Source organism: Mus caroli, chromosome 15 (genome assembly GCF_900094665.2).
Source record: "Mus caroli chromosome 15, CAROLI_EIJ_v1.1, whole genome shotgun sequence".
Lineage (NCBI taxonomy): Eukaryota > Metazoa > Chordata > Mammalia > Rodentia > Muridae > Mus > Mus caroli.
In genome coordinates, this window is record NC_034584.1 from 60,925,232 (window position 1) to 60,950,485 (window position 25,254).

General features: G+C 47.2%; 1 protein-coding gene across 2 annotated transcripts in view; it reads right to left on the reverse strand.

Annotated features, from left to right (window-relative positions):
- St3gal1 (ST3 beta-galactoside alpha-2,3-sialyltransferase 1) overlaps positions 1-25,254 on the reverse strand; it is a 69,503-nt gene that overhangs the window by 30,951 nt on the left and 13,298 nt on the right. For both annotated transcript variants that reach the window (XM_021184044.1, XM_029469608.1), the window contains exon 2: positions 18,110-18,237. The gene's annotated coding sequence lies outside the window, so the exon portion shown is untranslated. The remainder of the gene's footprint in view (positions 1-18,109; positions 18,238-25,254) is intronic.

Sequence of the window (25,254 nt, forward strand, 5' to 3'; positions counted from 1 at the left end):
ATGTCTGGATGGGGTTGAGCTGAGACTGCTGGACCTGCTGGGGATGGGGCTTTGAGCGTAAAGTTATAGTTACTCTCAGAGATGAGGAAAGCAGTTGGCATAAAACTGCAGTAAAGGTGACCTGCACATCTGCCTAGATTTTCATCAGTACAGATAGCATCCCATGCTGAGCACAGAGATGCTCTCTGTGCATGTGGGCATCAGGTAGGCTTCACAAGCTAAAATAGTGAAAGGGCATGGGTTAGAGCGTAGAAAGAGCATGAAGTGGCCAGCTCCCAGGTCTTTATCTTTAAGTTCTGGCAGTGAGCTTTCCAATTGGGGATTGAAGGGAGAAACCTAAGTGCTTATCAGCACAGCAGAGAAAGGGTGGGGAAGTGTAAGCCTTTCTGTTTCCTACTGTAACCTCCAGCATTCTCTCAAGCTCCTGGGTTAAACCTGGATGTCTTGGGCAGAGTGCACCCATCTCAAGAATTCAAAAAGATCCACAAACACTGTTTGTGAATTATTGTCAATCCAACATTTGCTCGTACAGAAGAGCAAGGCTCGGGAAGTTGAGGCAGGGTTCAAGTGAATGAGGTTTGTGGGGATAAGGGTGTCTGGCATCTTAAATTCTTGCAAAAACCTCAACCAAGAGTAGAATGGGACTTTTCAGGTTTATCTATCAGCCGATAGGTTCTTATACTTACTAATGATTTACTGCATGCTTGGTACTTTCTTTGCTAGAAAACATTAACTACTTAGTGAATACAGTTTCAGATATGTCATATAGATTAATGCACCAGCCTTTGTAGATGAGCCATAGTTAGGTGACTTCCTGTAACTTGACAGGCAGGAAAGGAAGCTCCTTGCTTTGGATCACACAGCCCTGAGAGGGCAGCAGTACCAGTTCCTGAATTCAGGTCTCCTGGATGTAGAGCTGATCCCGACAGGCACGTATGATCCTAAGTTGCCTCACTTCACCTTGGACTCTGACTTTTGGTGCCTTCCAACTCACAGTCTCCTCCCTTGCAACACGAGGTCCTGGAGATCAGAAAGGAGACAGAGGTCCCCATATGGGGACCATATAGGCTTCACTTAGCTCTTCGAGTCTGGTTCTGTGGTGTATTACCGGGTCACAAAGCATGGCAAAGCCAGTGGGGAAACCAGCCACATAGCCTCTACAAAGCCATATTAGGTTTTCCAGTTGACAACAAAAATTGGCGAAACAGCCCCTGGCTGCATGAACATCTCTGGAACAGGGTCAAAGGGAGGGGAGGTGTTCTGCAAGCTATAAAAATTTCCTATGTTCTTCAAATAGACCAACAGGGTACCTGCTGTATAGCAGTTTCCTCTGAGATCGGGACATTCCATTCCTCCTTCATAGAAGCTCAGTAAGATGGGAAGTAAAGGACTCAAAATAGCTTCAGGAAGTCCTTGAAATTGGCCAGATTCTCTAGGTCCTTCTGTCCCCTGGAGTATATAAACACTAAAGACTTCATCTTTGACTCAGACCTTTGGTGGGGCTGACAGTCTCCTCCATTGTAACACGAGGCCATGGATACCACGAAGGAGGGATTCTCCCAAGGTGGGGTCCAGGCAGGCTCCACCCAACTCCCAAGCTTGCATCTCTGGTATGTCACCAGGTACCAAGCATGACAGAGCCAACAAAACAGCCACCCAGAGAAGCCTCTGCAAAGCCAAACTGGGTCACTCTTAGACAAGGCTATCCCAATGGAAGAAGCAGAGGCTAGCAGAACTGCCTGGAACTGAGCCACCAGGAAAGGATACTCTCTGACTGTGCAGTGTGTGCCTGTTTCCCAGCCTTGTATGGCTATCATCTATTCTGCTTTGATGATGGAACTGTCATTGAAACATTTCTCTTCCTGTAAGTAACCCCCTCACCCAGATTCCTGCAGTAACTCCAATAAAACACTTTGAGACACTTTGGTTGTATCCACACTTGGGTCTGTTGATAGTTCCCTGCTGTGCATGCTGTGGTTCCCAGGAAAAGCCTGTCTCACAACAGTTCATTCATGGAGGAAGGGGATGGAGGGGCTGGTGGCTTCCATGGAAGGAGGATGGGATCCTCTCTTATCTCTCCTAGACACATAACACCTATACTATCCACTGTATTGACCCCTACAGATGTAACATTGCGATCTTGTCCCTGCTCACCTTCCTAACCCCTCTATCATCCGCTGGGGCACACAGAATGCTCAGCTTGAGGCTATCCCTCCCACTGCCTCCTGGAGGGATCAGGCTCCCTCTGCTGGACCCATGCCCTGGCTAGCAGAAAGACAGCACATCAGGGCACATTGAGAGCTCTGCCACCACCAAGGCCTCCTATGACCTTTTGCATGGAAACAAGACCCAGACCAAAAAAAAAAAAAAAAAACAAAAAAAACGAAAAAAACTTGGGAAAGCTCTTATTGGGAGCTCCTTCCTCCCATTAATTTCCTGCTTATAGAATTCTAAGGTTGGGAGAGACATGAATAAAAGCAGCCAAATTAACTCAGCATTTCACTCAACACTTTCCTCCAGGAAGGCTGGCGACTCCTTGGAGGTCTAAGCTGTAAATACAGATACATCTCTGCTTTGATGCATAGCAGCCCAGAAGCCTAAGAGGGACTGCAAAACCAGTCAAGTCTAGGAACTGGACTCTGCTCATCTGTATTATGTGTCAGGTACCTCTTAGTTCCCAGGAAAACTCTCCCTGCTCCTTTAACCCCCAGCTTGCCGATAGAGACCTGAAGTTCAGAGAGATGGCGGTCTCTGATTAAGACTATAGAGCCTGTCTGTAGTGGAAACGACTTTCATTTCAGGCACATGAGACTTTAGAGGCCGGCTTGTAAACCTGACTTTGGCCTGTTATGCCAGGACAGAGCAGTTGAATTTAATCTGTCCAGGTAACTTGTGAAGGGCAAGAAGTGGTTGGAGTGGGAGGGAGGCTGGGACCAGATGGAAGGTGGAGAAGGTAAAGAGCCTTTCTCAGCTACTGGAGAAAGGCAAAGGAAGACAGGTGGTGACATCCTATGACACCAATCGGTTTGGTGGAAATGAGAAGGCATTGGGATGCCATGTGCAGGCTGTGATGCGTTCCTGTGCTTTCATTTATATCAATGAGATGGGGGCAGGCATTAGCCATGCTGAGGAAATGTCTGGAAGTACTATAAGACATGTTTCACACAGGCTTGTGAAATGCTCCAGCAATTTCCCAGAGAGTTGGGAGAATCCCAGAGCTGCCCAAATTATTGAGTAGTCTCCTGGAGGTTGTCATACATGTTCAAAGAAGAAAAATGGCTATCTGTAAAGAATTTACAGTGTCATGGGAATGTACTGCTATGATATCATTCATGATAGCATGGGACTGTGTTGCTATGGCATCATCTGCTATGGCATCAAAGTGACAGGACTCAGGAAATAACTGGTATGATAACATAGCAGAGAAGCAGGCTTAGGAACTAGGTGGAACTTGCACGGACCCCATCTTGGGGAAATCCCTGTCTCCTTCCTGGTCTCCATGACCTCTTGTTACAATGGAGGGGACTGTCAGTGGCATCAAAGGTCTGAGTCAAATGTGAAGTCTTTAGAGTTTATATATTCCTGGGTGGAAAGGGGCCTAGTGAATCTGGTCAGTTTCAGGGACTTTCTGAAAGTCCCTGGCAACTACCCTTTGTCAGTAATAGTGTCTGAGAAGCCATAGAGACACACTTCTAGAACGGAAAAACTGAAGTAGCTGAAGGACTGTGTCCTGGCTCATTTTACGTGTCAATTCAACTTGACACAAGCTAGAGTCATCAGAGAGAAAGGAGCCTCAGTTAAAGAAATGCCTCCAGGAGATCGAGCTGTAAGGCATTTTCTCAGTGATCAATGGGGAAGAACTCAGCCCATTGTGGGTGGTGCCATTCCTGGGGTGTTAGTTCTGGGTTCTATAAGAAGGCAGGCTGACCAAGCCATGGGGAGCAAGCTAGTAAGCAGCATCCCTCCATGGCCTCTGCATCAGCTCCTGATTCTAGCTTCAGCCCTGCTTGAGTTCCTGTCCTGACTATCTCCAATGATGGATTGGACTATGATCTGAAAGTGTTAGCCATGGGAACCTTTTCTTCCCCAACTTGCTTTTTGGTCATGGTGTTTCACTGCAGCAATAGAAACCCTGACTAAGGCCAACTGACTGCTAATGCTAGCTTTCACATTTGTGACCTGGGTGGGAGTCTACACAACTTCACTTATTCGGTCTGCACTCCTTTCATCCATGATGACTGAACCCTTGCACTGGGTCAAGTGATGTCCTAGGTGGAGAAGAATCACAGCAGGGATAAACCCCACCACAAAGTGAAATTCCAAGAGCAGCAGAGAGCAAACGAAGGCAGGCATGCACAACAGGTTTGATGTCTCTAAGGCCCTTGAAGAAGAATGCAAGAATCGAACCAGAGACAGGGTTCATAGAGGTAGGTTCCCACTGGTACTGTTTTGCAGTTATTCTTTGGGACTTGTATTTAGCTGGAGGTGGCCCCCTTCCTGGCATAGAAGCTTCTGTGCACAGATGTGCTGGGTCAGCCCTTCCAAGAGCTTTGAGTCATCTTAGCCCTAAGACAAACTTGATCTGATCATAAGGATTCATACAGCTGCCAAGTCATCAGTGTAGGATACTGAGTTAGATGCCAGCCTTCTCTGCCCTTGCTGAGCCAGGAGCACCTAGGGTTTGGTCCCTACTCAGCACAAAGATCCACAAGCCCCTGCCAGGAGGCCTGGTCCTCGCCAGGTCTGCTCTACCACAGCCTTCTGTCTGGCATGAAAAGAACAGTCACCCAGGCAGAACAAGCCTAGAAAAAGGCTGTCCCTTCCATCCTGAAAACCTCCTAAGAATTTGTTCCAGGAAAAAAAAAGCTCAATGTATCATCATCTTTGTGTGCAGAGATGTTTATCATCTTGTCATTTTTGTGAGCACCCTGCCAGAGCGCTTCAACACGTGCTGCTGCAAGGAAATCATCAGTCTAGGGTGAGGTGGTGCATGGTGCAGGCTGCGAGCCGTAGGAGGTGGAGGCAGGAGGATTAGGATTTGAAGGCTAGCCTCAACTACACAGGCAATTTGGGGGCAAGCCTGGGATGTGTAAGATTCTGTTTGAAAACAAAGAAATTATCAGGTAAGTCACTGGTCCAAATATGCTACCAGATGAGCTATGCGTTCAGCGTGAAGCATCCTCACATCTCAGGGCACACTTGGAGTTTCCAATGGCCACCGGAATTATCTGCTGTACTGTGTAATCAGAAAACACTGAAAAAAAATGTACTGAACCAGAACTCCAGGGAATAAATGAGCCTTAAACACTGGGCCAGACAGGTATTCCCTAGAAGGGGAGGCCCATGGGAATCTGGGTGTCTATCTTTTGTTTTTGATTTGTTTTGTTTTGTTTTGTTTGTTTGTTTGTTTTTGAGCTCTCACGGCTTTCTTAGATTTCCAAGATTTTCCTTCTGTGACCACACAGCAATTTTACGACTGGAAAATATAACTGTCTAACTAATTTAAAACACTAAAAACTGGTGGTGTTCAGTGCTGGGCAGCGGGCTGGGAGTGGAGGAATCCCCCCATTCTCAGGATCTTGACCTGAGATCTCTAGAAAACAGTGTCAGGGTAGAGGCAGCCTAGGAACCATTTTCTGAGGGTCAGCATGAAGTCAATGCAGTGCAGAGCATCGAAGGACACCCCAGGAAGTTGAGCGTAGGACTGATGTGCTGCTCCTAGCAACGCTTAAAAATCAAAACCCAATCACTGAAGCTGCCTTGTGACCATGGCTGGAGGATGCTGCACTGCATCAGGGAGACCAGGCCAACTGTTGTCTCCAAATTCCAACCCCAAACCCACTGGAGACTGTGCGCCTCCCAGATCATATAGGCCCCTTCTTTACTACAAAGCTCTTCCTACTTTGAAGTCATTTCCCTTAGATCTTTGTCATAGCCAGGGCAAGAAAAGATGGACAACGACCATAAACCAGCTAAGAGCAGGTGATTATCAGGGCCTCCTGTTCAGGTTTCTTGTTCTTGGAGCTTGGCATCTGATGTGTGGGTCTTTGAACACAACCTCAGGCCAACTTGTAAAGCAAATGGCTCGCAGCCAGCACATAGCTGAGCATGTTCTGGAAGTCCACCAAGCTTGAGGGACTTGAAGGGAAGATAAATGGGGCTCTTGGAGTTGATACAGCTTTGAGTGGTGGACTGAAAAACATACCCATCTAGTCTGAGGTCCTCACAGTGTGCCTGGCCATGGAAAGAAGGCCTTGAATGGGAAGGCCGACCTAGCACAAGGCATTGATCACTGTGTAACACGTATCTGCGAACAGCTCAGATCGTCAACCGCAGTTAACTGTTCATTTTCACCCAGGGCATGCAGGTTGTTCTAGAGTAAGAGGTGAGAAGGTAGAGAGGGGTGGCGAGGACTGTTAAGGCTCCCTAGCCATCTGGAGCCACAGAATTCCCATAGGAAGCCTCCACATTTAGTCTGACAGATTGCAAGGTTTGGTTCAAGCTGCCCATGGCTTCTTTTTTACGCAGACTTTTGTCTTGTTACAAAGCATCTCCAAGGGTCTGGGGGTTAATGGCTGTGAGTTCTTCGAGATACAATTCAAAATAGGGGCAGAAAAGACAATGCTGGCTTTCAGGCAACAGAAACTACCTTGAAGGCCTGCAATCACCGGCAAAGACGAGGTCACAGCCAGGACTCTGGGTAAAAATAGCCCACAGGAGTTTCCTACACTAAGAACTTGCAGAGCTAAGAGCTCACTGGGCTCTTACTTGGAATCATGAGTTTAGTTCAGAGGGTGAAGTCCCCTTGGTTCTCAGAGGGCTGAAAGTACTACACAGAAGAGTGCAAGAGATACAGGAAGCCTTGTGTGTGGAGGGCCAGGGCTCAGCCACTGCGGTACTGCTGCCCAACATAAGCTCAGCTCTCTGAGCAACCCAGGCAATCAGACTCTGACTCCCCAATGGACAGCCAGGGTAACTGAAGGTCAGAGAGGTAAGAAGACTCACTGAATCCCACTAGCATTGTCTTGATCCTGGGGTTGATGATTTGAGGCCCAGTGAAGTTCACTCAGGTGAGCATGTATAGTCTGTCATCTGCGTTTTACCAAAGGGTGAGTTATTTCACTCTCCGCAGAGAAAAAGAAAGGTGAGATTTTTTTTTTTTTTTTTTTTTGCCTGTTTATCCGCAGTTGAACATGAACTTCTGTCTGGAGGACAGATTCCTGAAGCAGATGAAGTTTCTCTCATTGTGAATACTGGGCAGCAGTATTCACATCTGTAGAATGGGCACAAAAGTGGGAGAGTTTTTTGGGGCTTTGAGGAGTTTCCAGCATCTACCAACTTGCTGCTATGAGCAAGGATCTCAATATCAGACTGCCAGGTACAAATCCCAGCTTGCCCTCAGTTCTGTGTGACCTCATGCAAGCAACTTTCCTGGGCCTCTGTTTCCCCTCTGAAAAAAAAAAAAGGATAAAAACTATGGCATTTGCCTGACTAGTTGGGATGGCAGCTAAATAAGTGGATGTGTACAGAGCCCTTTGTAGCATGTGGCACACACAGGCGCTGCAGAGTGAATCATCAGGCAGGACTAGCTTGTCTCTGTGAGCTTTAGCACCTCTCCATCCCAGTCCCGTAGCTACTTCCCAGAGATTTCAATCCTAATGGCCCTGAGCAAGGCTGGGAAGTTGTGAATCCAGGGCTATTGCCAGGAGTATAGCATTCCCAGACATAGGTGGCTTGAGAGCTAAAGTCGAATGTCCCTAACCAGCTAGCTTGGGTCACTAGGCCAACCCCTGCTGCAGCTCTTTGAATGTTTGCAGGATTTAATAGTGCATATGAGGAGGGGCTTTAGCTTAACTCCAAGCCTAGACAACCACAATGATTCCCCTCTTTATGCCACAAGCATACAGAGCCACAAGTATCCTCTCTACAGCCTTTATACTAATGAGGCTGGTAGTCACTAGGCATGATACCCACAGGTCAGTATTCACTGGTTCATTGAGCCATCACACATTCAACTTGGGGGAGCAGACTGTAATCCCTGTTCAAGGCATTGAAAGTGCCATGCTGTCAGCAGCATAGTCTAGAGCCTAGATTTCTGGGGACAGAAATCAATAGTAAGCAGGGGCACACTGGGTCACACCAGCTAATTATAGCCTGCTACCTATGTTTGTGAAGCAGGTGTCTGTTACTGAGACACAGCCACACCCAGTTGTCTCAGTGTTGCTGTGGCTACGTCTAATCCACCGTGACAGAACTGAATAGTCAGGAGAGGAGGTCTGGCCAGCAAAACCTAGTCTATTTACTGGACTGTCTTTCACAGTAACCCTACTCTGAAATATGCATAAAAGCTGTAGTATGCATCTGCCCTGTCTAGCCAGGATCCCAAGTAGGACAGGACAGTCCAGTTCAGTGAGGGCAGGACCTGCTGTGATCTAGTTAGAGCCAGTGGATCACTTGCTAGATGAAAGGAGAGGAGTAGGCTTTCTGGGCAGTGAGGCTAGCCTGTGCAAAGAGAGAACACTGCAGTGTGAGCTAGTGATGCTTTGGGGGCCTCTTGGACTAAGAGAGGGGACCACACGGGCCACAGGGGACTAAGTAAGTTTATGGCAGGAGAGACTTGGTGCCCTTGAGAAACTCATTGGCTCTCAAGCTTCTAGGAATAGGCCACCTGAGAATGGTTTTCTATGTCTCTCTGGCCACAGAGGGGCAGGGGATATTGGTGGAGTGGGCCTGGGCCATATTTTCTGAGACAGAACTTGTAGAATCTAGCATCTACAGGGGGAATCTGACAGGCAAATAGCAGCTGGTTAGATAGAACATAACCGGTTCTCATGATGGAGACAGAGATGCATCTGGGGATAAGGAAACAAAAGTCCTTGAAGGGACTGTCCTCGGGAAGGGCCCTAGGGGCTGAGAGTGTGGAGCTGCACCAGAATTATGTTGGAGTTTATAAAAGTCAGAACTGCCTACTGTTAGCTGAATTTTTGAATAAATATAGGGGGCAGGCATTCCAGCACAGGCATTCATAGTATGTCTTCAGGCAACTGTCACTTCAGGATCTCTGCAATGGTGTCCGGGGAACTCCCTTCCTCCTCCCAAGGTGCAGCTATGTCAGAACAGGAAGGCCACATTGGTTTCAAGTCCTAAAGAGTCTCATGGGTAGAGACACTTGCACCTTGGTTCAGCTCACACTCTGGGCATTCAGGCAGAGAGTCCTGGGGGAAAATGTTCCTAGCTGAGAGTCCGTGGGCTCTGGGCTGGCCCTGGGGTTTCCTGAATTGATTTCTAGGTATCCAGGTGCTGCAGAAACAGCAGCACAATGCAGGAGACAAACTCACAGCTGTCACCCTTCTAAAGAGGGACTTCAGGAAATCAGAGGAGAGCAGGTGGCTCTTAGCAGCTGGTCACTCATGTGTACCCCACCTTTGCAATTACATTCTGTACATTCTGTACCTCGGAACATACTGGTGGTTGTCCCCCTGTGTCCCTCAATCTGGGTACAGAGGCAGGAGGAACTGGTTACTAAATACTCTAAGTCTCAGAAATAAGAAGCAAGTGAATTGCTGGAGTGACCAGTGGGATTTGTTTAACATGGCTTTAGTATGTGCACAGGACATTTAATGTATTTATAAATGCATATGATACACATAACACAATGGTAAAATGCAGTGCATATGACCCAGTGCCATTGTGGATGTACATATATGTATCACATGAATGAAGTAAGTACATGCATATCTATGCATGCATACACGGTGAATGTGTGTATAGAAATACATGCACACATGCATGTTCTGCAGCCTTTCTGATCTACTTGCCCCTTGGAGTTTTATACTATTAACTTGTTAACTCTTACAATCATCCTCTATGTAGGTCTTGTTATGCCAGTTTATAGAAAAAGGAAGTGAGGCACAGGAAACACTTCAGCAGCTGGGTGTGTACATTGCAGCTGGATGAGGAATTTCCCCCAAGATGCCTTTCCTGCCACATGCAAGCCCATCCCTGGGGTAGTGTGCTGTGCCTAGAAAGTGCAAGAAGGTTCCTGCTGCCAGGCCTCTCTCTCTCTCTCTCTCTCTCTCTCTCTCTCTCTCTCTCTCTCTCTCTCTGTGTGTGTGTGTGTGTGACCCTCCCTTCTCTGGCTCACTCTCACATCTAAGCCATGGGTAGCTGATGGAGTGTGGCTTATGCTAGGATGTTCTTCTGGACTTCAGGACATTTAGAAGAGCTAAAGCTATCTGGATTTCACCGGATGCTGGAACCTTGGAAGCCCCTGAACTCAATCGGGATGTGGGCATTCCACCTCTCATGGCCCATAGGCATTCTCAATTTCTTGGAGCCCTGAAGTACCACCACCAGGTACAAATGACCCGTATGCTCGGCAGACATTTGGAGCAAGCACCCACGAGCCACGCTTGTTGCAATAATCCTGTAGATTATCAACAACCCAAAATGACCCGAAGTGGGTCACAGTCCAGTGTAGCTCATTAACTGCTAGCAAACATCCTGCCCCGCCCACATGCTAGCCCCTGAGGAATGCAAGATTGGAGAACGGGTTCTCGCCCTATCAGAAACAAACTCCCTTGACCCCATGCCCTGCCTCTTCTTTGTTTGACATCTCCTTGCTCCTGTTCCTCCATGACCTGGATACTGAGCCCCGCAGAAAAAAGATCCACTTGCCTGTTACACGATCTCACCATGCTGTGGGATCTCCTTGGGTTTTTTTTTTTTTCCTGTCCCTCTCCCAGCCTCTTGGGATCATCTTCCAGCTTCTGTTCCCAATCTTCCTGGCTTCCTTCCCCAGCAAGGTCACAATTGCAAACAGGTGGGAGAAATTCTGAAAGCAGTTCCACTCGTCCTGGGAATGCATCCCCGGGACATAGTACAAACGAAGGGAAATGCTCACAACATCACAGGGCTGGTAACAGTAACCAGGGTGATCATATGTATTGATGTGCATGACACACAAGTACGCAGCAATAGAGGGATGGAAACTTCCAGGTTCTACTGTTGTTTGCTAGAATATTACACAACCACCATGCAGGGCAATGATTTTTCAAGGTGATTCCGGGAACACTTTTAGAGTGGCTCTCCGGGACTCAAGCATAGGATTGAAGGGGGATGGGGAGAGACAGAGTCTGACCCGTAGAGGCCCTATTGAGTACACTGCCCATCTGCAGAGACTGCTAAGTGCAGGAGGGTGATTCTGTTCTAATGGACAAAAAGAAAAAGCAAGTCTGCGTCACCAGCCTTAACTTAAAGGTCCCTTTCCTGCTTTTTTCCTGATCGCCATTACTCTCAGCACAGAGGGTAATTTCAGTGCTTAGAAAAAGTGTTTACACAAAAACCATTGAGCAACATAGTGACGTGTCTTCCCCGAACAGCCTCTTGGACGAGCTGTGGGATGTAACACAAAGGCTTGCCAAATGGATCTCAGGCAGGCTGGCTCTGTTACCCTCCCCTTCCCCTTCCTCCTCCTCACCCAGCCATTGATTTCAGAAAGGGATGAAGACTATTTGGGTGTGTTTGCTTAATAAAGTGGAGGCATGTAGAAATGTAAGTAGTAGCTATTTGGGCCAGTATCTAGAAAGAGGAAAAGTTCCCAAAGTCAAAACATCTCAAGGCCACAGATAGAGGATCTTTGGTTTCCATTGGCTTAAAACTAGATCTGAGGTGGTGTCCCAGGGTGGCAGGGACCTGAGGAGGCTGAAGAGGAAAAACAGATCCCCAGGAGTCCTGTCTGACCCCCACCCACTCAGCTAGCTGCACTCTGAGTTTTGTGTTTATTGATGGAGCCGGTGGGCCAGCCTGTGATTCTGAGAGCAGTGGGGGAATAGCCTGGCGTTGGAGTACATTTTCTAGTGCATTGGGAATGCCTAGACTTGCCTGGTCCATCACCTTCCTCAGTGCTGGAAAGGAAAAGCAGCACTTAGTGCAGGCAGGGGCTCACAAAGGAAAGAGGAAATACCAGCCCTGCTTCTTTAAATAGCACAGGGCTATTTAGGACTGGCCAGGGTGACAATAACATGCAGTGGGGAGGTTGGGTAGGAGATGTCAAGGGAGACAGCTTGGTTGAAGACTGGGGTAAAAATGGAAATGGAAAGGGGTGATTCCCAGAAGACAGGACATGTGCATGCATGAGTTTTGAAGAAGAGATGACAATTGACTCATGATGAGGCAAGGAATGAGCTGTTCCAGCAAGGAAGAACATACGCAAACCACAGGGGCATGAAGCCCCTGAGGTGCAGCAGGCTTTCCTTTGGAGTGGTCATAAGAGCTATGACATCATAACTCTATCCCTCCCTACAGCCACCCTTTTGTTGTGGAGTCAAGTACACACACACACACACATACACACATGCCACGCCTATGTTGAATATTTAGCAGATTGACTAGTGCTCAGTAATTGTGGGTAGCTGAACTGTTGTAGACAGAGAGAAAACATTACAGCCCCAGGCTGGGGGTGTAGCTCAGTGGTCGGGTGCTTTGTTAGCCTATGCTGGCTTCAATCCCTAGCACTGTAGAAGTGGTGCATGGTGTTGTCCACCTGTAACCTCAGCACTGGGGAAGTAGAGGCAGGAAGAACAGAAGTTCAAGGTTATCCTTAGCTACATAGCCAGTTCAAGGCCAGCTTGCCTATATAAGACCCTGACTCATAAACCATCATAACAGATTATTTTTAAGTCTTCTTCATAACTAGTAATCAACTATCCCTGTCTCTGACCTAACATTATTCTATCTTCAAGTGAGACCCTGAGTGTGTATTAACACACGACCAGCTTTCACCAAGTTAAACGCTAAGCACGTCATCAGAGTGCCTCTGAAATCTACAGCAGGGATAGCCTGCCCCCTTTGCTGGAACCTGCCCACCTGATGTCCCCACTGAAGCTTTGAGTATATGCATTGTTCTATGACATTCTTTTGTTCTGTGACTATAGAGTCCATGTTAGCAGTAAACAGGAAAAATACTTCATTTGGGGCAACCCAAGTCTGTGTTCCTGATCCACGGTCACTTGTATTTGGCTCAGAATAAACTTTCCTTCCCTCTGGAGCAAGAGTTGAGCTTGGATCAATGGATCAATACGTACTGGTGACTCTTCTGTTTCATATAGTCCGCCAGAGTGTGATCCATCTAGAAGGACTCTGAGTAAGTTTCTGTATATCAACTAATTTAGGCTATCATTAGCTATTCTGTCCATTTCACAGGTAAGGAAACTGAGGTCAGGATAACTCAGTGAGTAGCAGAATTGTGATTTGCTGTGCCACAGTAATCACTGTTCTGAAGATGGACTGCTTTGTGCCCCACAGGAGGGGTGAGACTGGGAGAGCTGAGACTGAGAAGTCTGAGGAGACTTTGAGGATTGCCCTTCCTCTCACAGAACTCAGACTCTATACCAGGGCAATCGTAGGCATGAACATTAGAAGGAGGAAGGATACAGATAGAAACTACTCCTAAAACCAAGATTATCTGCAGAACTCGTAAATGCCTAAATACCTCCAACCAGCTGGGTGTGGCCAGACCAAAAGCTGGCCATACGTGAACAGTGAAGAACTCTGTGTACGGTTGGCTTCTAAAAGCACCTGCAAAATTTCCATGCCCGTGGTTATGCTCCCTCATCCTGTGACACTAGGACTGGCTGCCGTGGTTGACAGAAAATATCCATTGTCCATTGAAGTGACCTGTTGGATCCAAGGGAGGCTGATGCGCATCACATCCGGTACAACAGTGAAGAAGCAGGTAATAGCAGAGAGCCCACGACAAGCTGGACAGTGAGCAGTCTCAAGTGCAGGAACACTCCTGGTCCTGACCTTTAAAAGCCGCTGTAGTCTCAGGATCGGAACAATGGAACAGGTGCTCATGAATGTGGATTAATGAGCCTGCTGTAACAAGCACAGCTGAAGGTATACAAGCCGGAGAGAGAACTCTACATCACCAGCCCCTAGTATTCACTGTTTTCTATACACAAACGGGACTTTCCCCTTAGCACCGAATACCTGGAACATTCCAGTGCTCTAGGGAAAATTCTACATGCACCCATTATGAATGATTCCATTCTAAGTTGTACCCCACTTAAACCTGCTCCTGAACTTGGCCATTCAGGCTATTTTCTCAGGCATTGGGCCTAGCAAACACAGAAGTGGATGCTCACAGTCAGCTATTAGATGGATCACAGGGCCCCCAATGGAGGAGCTAGAGAAAGTACCCAAGGAGCTGAAGGGATCTGCAACCCTATAGGTGGAACAACAATATGAACTAACCAGTACCCCAGAGCTCTTGACTCTAGCTGCATATGTATCAAAAGATGGCCTAGTCAGCCATCACTGGAAAGAGAGGCCCATTGGACTTGCAAACTTTATATGCCCCAATACAGGGGAACGCCAGGGCCAAAAAGTGGGAGTGGGTGGGTAGGGGAGTTGGGGGGGGGAGTGTATTGGGGACTTTTTGGATAGCATTGGAAATGTAATTGAGGAAAATACCTAATAAAAAAAATTAGGAGCAGAGATCCTGAAAAGGCAATAGAGCTGGTGGGCAAGGCTCTGGAAGCACGCCGCAACTTCTAAAGACCATCTCAGAACCATTTGTCTGTGGGTTACTAAACCACCCTGTGCCTCTGTTCCATAAAAGGCTCAATTGGTTTGGAGTTGTTGCTAAGGAAACATTATACAAAGCCACGTATTTAAAACAAAATGCAAGCTCTTGATAAGTGGAGTGCACCTGGCTTGTAGGTAGCTAGTTCCCACAGTGTCTGGCCATGTGCTCTAAGAAATGAGCTCTAGCCAAGCCTTTGAAGGTACTCCCACATGCTCCACCCACACTCAGCTCAGCCCTTCTGTAGTTCAGCTGGTCCTTGGGATGCAGCCTTGAAGTGGGATCTCTAGGTCAGTGTCTTCGTCACTGTTCTACTGCTATGAACAAACACCATGACCAAGGTAACTCCAACCTATGAAAGAAAAGCATCTAATTGAGGGCTTAATCAGAGTTTTTAAGCGTTAGTTCATGATCATCATGGCAAGAAGCAGATAGGCATAGTGCTGGAGCAGTAGCCAAGAGCTTTACAGCCTGATCTGAAGGCAACATGCAGAGAGAGAGCGAGTGAGCGAGAGAGAGAGAGAGAGAGAGAGAGAGAGCTCAAAGCCCAATCCCCAGCAACATATATCTTTCAACAAGGTCACACCTCCTAATTCTTTTTTTTAAAATATATTTTTATTATGTATTTTCCTCAATTACATTTCCAATGCTATCCCAAAAGTCCCCCATACTCTCCCCCCCCACTCTCCTACCCACCCATTCCCACTTTTTGGCCCTGGAGTTCCCCTGTACTGGGGCATATAAAGTTTGCGTGTCCAATGGGCCTCTCTTTGCAGTGATGGCCGACTAGGCCATCTTCTGCTACATATGCAGCTAGAGTCAAGAGCTCTGGGGTACTGGTTAGTTCATCATGTTGTTCCACCTACTCCTTCTCAAACAGTGCCACTCCCTGGTGACTAAGCCAGCCAATAGAATTATCTGGGGGCCAGGACACCCTTAAATCACCACAGTTGGCCTAAAGATTGTATAGACTGTGTCTTTGAGCATCCCAGCAGCATGAAAGGAGCAAGAGACTTCTACCCATCTTCATCAGCCAGAAGACAAACCCAGGAACACCCATGTTACCAGATGCCACTGTGAATATTCCTGTCCTTCCCAAATGGTCCCCTTCTGAGTGTGTGTCCAGGCATTAGCAGAGGACCAGTTCCCCACCTGAAAGCTCCAGATACCCAGAAGAGAAAGCCAGATAATCCCTCAGCTGCAAATCTCTGGAGACTGGCCCTCACCCAGGAGAAAGGTACTTGGCCCCCAGAGCACCCCACTTATCAAGGCTTATATTTTATTTTAAATCTATGACAATATATTACTTCTTTACAGAGAACTCCAAACCGCACATGCCACAGCCTCCACAAAGCCAAAACTACACCCTGTGCCTGCCTCTGCCTGGTGATTCTATTTTTCCCTGCCTGGGCTAACAGCAGCATCCCAGAGGTATGGGGCCTGCTGACTCCTTTCACCTTCCACACTGAACAAAGCCCCAGGGCTGGAGGCACCCCTGAGTGCCTGCCAAGAAACGGAGCTTGGGATGTACAGACAGCCGCAATAGCTATCTCCTTTTCCTACTCATTCTCCACTAGGCTCACTCATTAAATTGCCCTTACCAGCTAATCCTTCACTACCTGACAGCCTTGCGAACATGCAAAGATTCTCCCTTGCTGTGGCTCCCCTCTTCCAGGGAAGGGGCACCTGCTCTTGACACTGCCCAACTCTTCTCAAACGCTATCTACAATGAAAATTCCCCAAGCTCCTCTCCCCCGAGGTCAGTATCTGGGGGCCGCCAACATGCCCTCTTATCTCAGTTACGGAGAGCCTCGCCTGCAGCCTGTCTCTGGTCTGGCTGATAACACAGTCTGTTGTTTTTAGAGGAAATAACTTAGCACTGAGAGCTTCCATGCACATGACTCTGCCTGAATGTGTGGAGGCAGGGACAGTCCCAGCCCTCTACAGGATCACAGTTCCTACTAAGGAGGAAACATGCCCATCATGAGTCATGACTAACAGTCCCTCTCTCTTCCCTCCAACTGTTTCTCACCCATCAGCAGTGGGGTTGGGCTCCCCACAGACACCTGAACAGACCTTAGGTGCACCCACAGTTGCAAACCTCCATACCCTGATGCCCTTGCCCACTATCCTGCCACTTTGATGCATACTTCCTTCTTCCCCTCAGCCACTCCAGGCTAGGACATGAACTCTCTGGGTCACCATCTAGATATATTCAATAACTCAAAGCACTTTCAGACACACAGGAGTAACTAGTATTTGTCAAGTGATGTTGGGAAGAGAGCTGTGTTTAAATTAAGGCGTCCTTGCTAATGCAGCTCAGCTAGGTAGATTTAAGACACGAAAAGAAAGTTCTCAAGTCTTCCTCCCACTCCGAACTCAGGACAAGAAGCCATGAACTGTGTTTTCACATGCATGTATATTCAGGCATTGCTAGGTATTGTTGGTATATTTTTTTTAAAAAAAAAAAATAAGATTGTCTGTGGGTGATGTGGATCATACACACGTGTCATGGGGAGCAAGGGAGAGGTGTTCATCAACAAAATGCAGCTGGCCATTGCCAGAGCTAGAGACCTGTAACCATGGGAACAAACACTTTCGTACTGTTAAAGTTTGTAGGTGAGATGTCCTCATCTTATAGTCTTACATGTTTGAATGATTGATTCCTAGCTGGCGACCCCATTTGGGGAGTTATGGAACCTTTAAGGTGTGGCTGTGGATCTCTCTCTCTCTCTCTCTCTCTCTCTCTCTCTCTGTATGTGTGTGTGTTTATGGGTTATAGCTCAGCTCTAGTTCCTGCCATAACTCTCCTACCAGCTTCTATATCTATCTGACCTGCCCAGATGTGAGCAAGCATCCACTGCTATATCTGAAGCCATTCCCCACCCACCGTGTCTTCACAATCATGCATATACCCAGGACTCCTTTGTGCCTGCCACACCATTCTCCCCTGGAAGGCGTCAAGGCACACAGCTGGACGATGACTGTAGACAACAGCCAGCCCATCTTCAGATCTAGATGTGTAAGACGCAAAGCAAGCGAGTCTCATCAGGCTTGTCCCCAGAGGCTGCATGTAACACTTGGTCTACAGAGCAGCAATGTCAGGCTGGGTCGTCGTACTTGTACTGACAATCACGTGTCATGGGGAAGAACTTTCACAATTCAGGTGTCTCTTCTCAATATCCAGGAGAACTGCAAAGTTCTCTATCACAAGCCTGCTCTGAACTCCACAGGGAGAATGGTTCCCCTCTGAGGAAGCTGCTCCACCAGGCAGGCAGGAAGGCCATGCTACAAAGAGTCTAAGAAAACAGGGCGACACCCCCTGGCTTTGCTACTCAACCCACAGAAGAGTCTGAAAAACAGCACATGTCTCATCCCCTGTGAGATCCATGAACATACTTCCAAAGGATGGAAAGAACAGCGTATTTTTCTCACCCCTCAATGCAACCCACAGCACAGCCTTGTGGGAGAGTCTGGAAAAGCCAGCACATCTTCCTCAGACGGGGAAAAACATCCACTTACCTCAGGAAGCCGAGCCACTGTCTGCCCCTGGCTCACAGATACAACTCCCCGGCCCCACGGCTCTGGCTCACAGATCTAACAGGTGCCAGTTGCTCTTTGATGGCATTGCTAGCTCAGCCGAGTCAAACCTGAAAATGGAGAACACAGAGAAAGTACAAGTTAGTTTGGGCCTTTTTGAGATTCTCAAGACAGTGACAAAGAATACACCTACTGTCCAGCCCACCAAAACCTTCAGACTGTGCAGGGAGTTTGAACAGCACCACTGTCCCATATAGGGACAGAATCACAACCAACTATAACTTCTGCTTGCAATCAGTGAGAGTCAGACAACTGCCCAGGAAATGCAGGGTGATGGGGGAACAGGGCGTAAGGGACACTTGGAAGAATGGAGGAAGAAGGGACCAAGTCATTCTGAGAGAAGGGTGTGGAAGGAAGGAGGTAAGAGCTGTTAACCACAACTACCCATCAGACGTCACTTTTATAAAAGCAAAAGTCTTGAGGGAAGTGTTCCCAAGAGCCAGGAAAAGAATGCCAGCCTGAAAATTTAAGAGGATTATTGGGTAGTGAGCAATGGTGGAGAGTCAATGGTCTCCTTTGGCCAGTCCTCAGCTCCGCAATGTATTCATGACGTCACCAAGGTCATAGTCCCCAAATTGTGGATTTGAAAAGCATGCAAATTAATATAGCACAAGAAGAGCAGTAGAGAACAGGAAATGGCTTGCACTGTCCCACCAGGACCATCGCTGCAGAGGAGATTCAAATTTCCCTGTACTATCTGCATGCAAAGTGGTTCTGCTGTTCCTCACAGGTAGAGTCCAGTTCTTCACCTTTCAATCCTGAGATTGGCTTTGCAGTAGTGAAACAGCAGATGGAGCACAAAGGCTCAAACTCAGACAACAGCAGGTATTGGGTGTAGCTTAGCAGCAGAGCACATATTTTTAGCATTCATTAGGTCTCAGTTCCACCTCTAGGATTACACACACCCCAAACAGTACTCATGCAACAAATCTACTTCCTCATCACTGCAGAGACTCTGTTTGATACCACAGTCACTGTTTTACAGCCCTATGGAGGATGCAAAACATCACACACACATAGAGAGAGAGGTCTTGCGTCTCCCTGGCTAGCCTACGTACGCACCAGATCTGCTTGTGTGACAATCCTACAGAACAAGTCACAGCTAAACTAAGTAGATTGGAAGTATGCAGCCACCCAGAGTCATGAAGATGAGAGCGGTGGGCTGGATCAAGCCCTGGGGTCTGAACTAAGCATCTTGCAGGGAAGGACTGCTAACTAACATACTCACCCTGGTACCTCTCCACAGCGGTCTATGGCAAATTAGGAAGGAAGCTGGCCTATGGATAACAGGAAGTTTACCGGGTTGGCAAGAGGGAGGGAGGGAGTTCAAGAGTTGTTTAGGTGAAGAATTGGCAGAGATCAACTGAAGCCAGCTTTGTCTAAAGGCTTAGGTCTGGCTTGGAAACCACACATGGTGTTGACTATAAACTGTCTGTTAGGAGGTGCTGATGGGACAGGATGTTTACAGGGAAGATCCATGGAAGGGGCATAAACAGAAGGACTCAGATTCTCAGTGCCGGGGTGTGGTACTGAGGGTGTGTGTGTGTGTGTAAAGATCTTTTTCTTCCAGCACTATCTGAAGTGAGCTGCAGGGGAGGGGTCCCAGCATTCTTTCCTCTCTGACTATCACCACCTCCACTGAAGAAGTCTCGCCTCTCATCAACAGCTGTAGCAGGCCTTGACTACCACTAATAGCTGAAAGGACCTTGCTTACCAGCAACAACTGGAGGGGGTCTTTTCTCTCAGTCACAGGTGGAGGGGGCCTTTACTCTTCCCAACCACTGGAGGCTCTTGCTTCTTGACAGCTAGAGGAGGCCTTTACGTTCTTCCATAAAGGCTGGAGGGAAATTGCTTTTTAGCAACTGATGGAGGAAGCCCTGACTCTCAGCAGCAGCTAGAATTGGCCTTGCTGACCTTAAGACCTTAACCTGACCTCCGCCCTTCAATGGTTGGCATGACCCCTCCTCCCTGATTTCTACTCACCCCTCTCATCCCAGTACCAAGAGCACTTCCCAAGACCTTGCTGCTGACTCTCAGATGGGAAAGACATTGCCACTGTAGTTCCTGGCATCTGCACTTTCACAAAATACTTTCCTGCTTTGCTAATCAGAGCCCCTAATCTTAATGTGGCATATGAAGAAAATTACAACCTCTTCTTCCTCCCTTTTTGTCTTCTCCTCCTCTTCTTCCTTCTCTTCCTCCTCCTCCTCCTCCATTTTGGTACTGCTAGGGATTACGTTCTGGCATACAAGCTGGGCTAAAGGCCTTACCCTGTGGGGTCCCCACAGTTTCCCTTGCTTCACCCACTTTTTGTCTATTCACTCTTTGATGTAGCACATTTGTTAAACTCCAGACCCCTCCCTCCCTGCATTTTGTTTTGTCACTGCTCTCCCTAGAATGAGCCCCTTGGTGGAGGAGGGGCTACACTTGGCTAGCTGGGTTTCCCAACCTACCCTTGTTGCCTACTGTATAATACTGCACTTTATAGATACTACTGAGGAGGCACTAGGCGATTGTTTAATGAATGAATGATCTAGAGATGAAGCTCTGAGTATCAATGGGAGTAGGCTCCTAATTAGTAGAAGCCTGTACTTGAATTTGGGTTTTATGAAAGTTACATCTTACTGAATAGTTGAAAACCATCATGATAGAAAGGACTACACACACACACACACACACACACACACACACACACACACACACACAGAGGCATCTCTAGAGATAATATGTTGATTGCTCTATATCCTAAGGCATAAGGGGGGAGGGAACTGAGGATTACTTTAACATGGAATTCTGCTCCCCATTGAGCTTCAGTCTATATTTTGGCACTGTAAGCACCAAGTAAGAACCAGAGATCTCCCTGTTAGCAATGTAACCAAACCTGAACCAATTCCTTCCTTGGTCTGGACATGCCTGGTTTGAATCCAAAGTATTTCCTGAAGGCTTATAGGTCAAAGGTGCTGTTGTCAGCTGAAGAGCCTCAAGGGAATTGAATGGATCTCAAGGGCCCTGACTTTATCCATGAATACATCTACTAATGGGTTTCTAATTCGATAGCCTTACTGGGAAACGATGGAAAGTGGGGTCATGGGGCCCTGGTCGGAGGAAGGAAGTCACTGGCAGCTGTATCTTTCTCTTTCCCTTCCCCTGTCTCCATCAGTTTCCTGGTAGCCTTGAGCTGAGTGAACTCCTTTGTCCCATGATACCACAGGTTCTGCTCCACCACAGGCCCACTGCCATACAATCAAGCCACAATGGATGGAAAGCTCAGAAATTAGACCAAGCTAACCCTCTCCACTCATATGGTTCTTCTCAGACATTTCCTCAGAGGGGTAAGAAACAAAAACCATCTCTCCTGCATGGCATCTGCACTCAGCCGGCCTACTGCAGCTTCAGGTGCTCAATTTTGAAGTCATGGCACTGACCTCTCAAACACAGAGAAGATCCACTGCTGGTGCCAAGAACAGCCAGTTCATTACTTCCCATGCCTTGCATAATTTTTTTAAATACACGTCCCCAAAAACCTTTTGCTGAAAGACTACCTTGCAGCTCTGTTCCCATCAAGTCCTGAGGCCCTGCCTCTTTTTGTCTAGGCTGGTGCTTCCCCAGGGGCTTCCAACATGGATGGAAACTAAACCCTCAGTGGGATGTTACTGGGTTCCAACCAGGATACCACTGAAATGCTATGGTGGGTGTTCAGACACTCCAAACACAAATTTTAGACTAAAGAAATCCAGACGTAATAGTTATTCTCTGTGGGGCCGGAAACAATTCCCTAAGACCACAAAAAGGAAATCTAAGTTCTAAGTGATGGTTCCCTTAAGGGTTAAGAGTGATCCCTCCATTACCCTGTTGGTCCACTGGATCTATGGAGTGAATGTAGATGTCAATTTGTTCCAGGAAACTCACCTGTTCATGCTGTCCATCCCCCAGGGAGCATGAATACTGTATTACTCAGGGTTCTCTAGAGTCACAGAACTTATGGATAGTCTATATAGTAAAGGAATTTATTGATAACTTACAGTCTGCAGTCCAACTCCCAACAATGGTCAGTAGCAGCTGTGAATGGAGGTCCAAGGACCTAGCAGTTGCTCAGTCCCAATCGGCAAGCAGGTGAAGGAGAGAGAGCCTTCCATCTTTCAATGTCCTTAGGTAGTCTCCAGCAGAAGGTATATCCCAGATTAAAGGTGTGTGCCACCACACCTTTAATCCCAGATGACCTTGAATTTGGAGGTCTCCCTTTCTTAATCTTCTGGAATCCATAGCCACTATGTCTCAAGATTTCCATACCAAGCTCTAGGTCAGAAACTCTATCTCCCAGCCTCCAGATTAGGGTCACTGGTGAGCCTTCCAATTCTGGATTGTAGTTCATTCCAGATATAGTCAAGTTGACAACCAGGAATAGCCACTACAAGTACAACCTACACCCTCAGTGGGAAGCTACTGGGTTCCAACCAGGATACTCAGAGACAAGAAAGCCATTTACCAACTAGCTGGAGCATGGATTAAGACAAATTCTAGCTAAACAAATCATGGTTATGCTCCTCTGTGTTCTTATTTCCCCTGCTCTGGATCACAAGTGATTCTTCCTTTGACCCTATTAGCCTATCCACTGTTTACAGCTCTGAGAGCCATCAGACATGCCTTCCCACTGCACAGTACTATACAGTAAATCTCACAAGAGACTGTTCTCCAATTTTGTTCCTTCTCAGGTTAGGGCAGTGAACAAGAAATAAAATGCAACAGCATTCCTGGAGAGACAGAGCCACTTTGCTTAACAAATCAGAGCTTTTCTCCTTTAAGCAGAAAATGATTGCCTGAATGTTGATGGTCCCACTACTATCGCTGCATTTATAAATTACAGGACTCTTTCTTCACTCAGGGGCCCATGGGCACGTCATGCTCTGACACAGCATGGATGTGACACGGCATGGTGTGCCACAGGGAAGGGCAGTCCAGTCAACTGTGTGATTTCACAAAAGTAGCTTTTCTCAAAGTTACTCATGGACACGATGCAAAATGTGTCTGCCTCAGTACTGCTGGGCTGGGTTGGGGAGTAGAATGAGTTACCAAGACTGTGGAGGCTGAGACCATGTCACAGAGAGCAAAATGCTTTCTGCACAAGCCTCAAGACCCAAATTTGGAGCCTCAGAACCCATATAAAATCCAGGCACCATAGTGTGTGCCTATAACCCAAGTGCTCCATAGAGACAGGTGGGTTTGAAGGACTTGTTGGCCAGCGGGCCGATTGGAAACAGGGAGTTGCAGCTTCAGTGTGTGACTCTGTCTCTCAAATTAGGGAGCAGATGGATTAGGGAAGACCCAAGACCAACCTCAGGCCTCTACACATACGCACACACTTAAATGTGCAAACAAAATAAAAAAAAACTTAGAGAATAAAAAAAAATTATAAAAGAACATGAAATCACTCCGGTACAACTAAAGAAAGCAGCTGTAAGAATTGCAGGTTGTATCTTTAAGTGCTTACTGGCACTATTAAACTATTCTTGTGCATTGTGCATGTGTGCATGTGTGCATGCCTGTGTGCATGTTGTGTGCGTGTATGTACTGTAAGTTTTTTTTTTATCACTTTGAGCACGATTATTGTGGTGTTTGAATAGGCATGGCCCTCACAGACTCATGTGTTTGAATGCTTGGCCCATAGGGAGGGGCACTATTAAGAGATGTGGCCTTGTTGGAGTAGGTGTGACCTTGTGGGAGGAAGTGTGTCACTGTGTGGTTGGGCTTTGAGGTCTCATATGCTCAAGCTATGCTCAGTGTGGCACCCAGTCCCTTTCTGCTGCCTGCACACCAAGATGCAGAATGCTCAGTTCCTCCATCACTATGTCTGCCTGCATGCCACCATGCTTCCTGCAATGACAATAATGGACTTAACCCCTGAAACTGTAAGCCAGCCTCAATTTAAGGTTGTCCTTTATAAGAGTTGCCTTGGTTGTGGTGTCTCCTCAACAGCAATAAAGCCCCGAGTAAGGCAAATATATATGGAGGCAGATTAAGCAACTCAGTGCAATGACCAGCACAACCTGGAGTCTGAAATAGAAACTAACACAGAGCTAAACTCACGTGTCAGGACCAGATCCAGCACAGCTTACCTCATGTGAACATGTATAAGGTTTGGCTGGACTGTGTCACACACTGTCCTTGGCCCCAGTGAAGCCTACAGTAGACTCTTGGGTGCTCCCTTGTAGGAATAGACTGTACAGGGAAGGGATGTAGACTCAGATACAAGGAGCTATATTATATTACTCTCTACCCCGTGGGACTATGAATGTGCAAGTGGGAGTTTCCTAACTAAAATCCTGGCCTAAACATGACATGCCCAGATAATGGGATCGACACAAAGAGTATCTGGCTGCAGCTAACTGCAAAAGGGATAACTGAATGAGAAATAAGAGCAGAGAGAAGCTAACAAGGGCTAGTGTAGAGACCTAGAAAGGTGAATGTAGTTACCACAGGCTGATGCGGAGGGTATAGTCACAGGGAGCAGGAAGACGGCTTGCTTATGTTTGTAAAAGCAACATTCTCACATGAATCTGGACACGAACTCAGGAAGATATAGGCTTGTCAGCTTGGGAGTGCTGTTTGCTGCCTTGAAGCCTCCCTGTCTGAAAGAAGACTCACACACTGGACACATCATGGTGATGTGTATTTTTTTTTTTAATCTGAAAGTCAAATGCTGAGGTCTGACTACTTTGAGGGAGAAATAATCACTAACAATAGTAGTTATGGTTGAGTCTGGCCAGGGATCCTGGTACCACACTTCATGTGCATAATTTCTCACCACCTTCTTTATACAACTTCTTGTCCAGCCTCATTTCACAGATGTGGACACTGGGGATCTGAAGTAGATCCCTATTTACCCAAGGCCACACAGAAATGGATGGGGGTGAAATTCATAGCCAGTGCTCCCTTAGATAGGATATTTCAATGTGCATGGTCAGATCTGAGCCTTGCCCCAATTTCCATTGCAGAGAAAGAGATATACAGACACATGACTGTGAAGTGAACTTGCAGGTGCATCCCCACCGAATCACTCTGATGATATT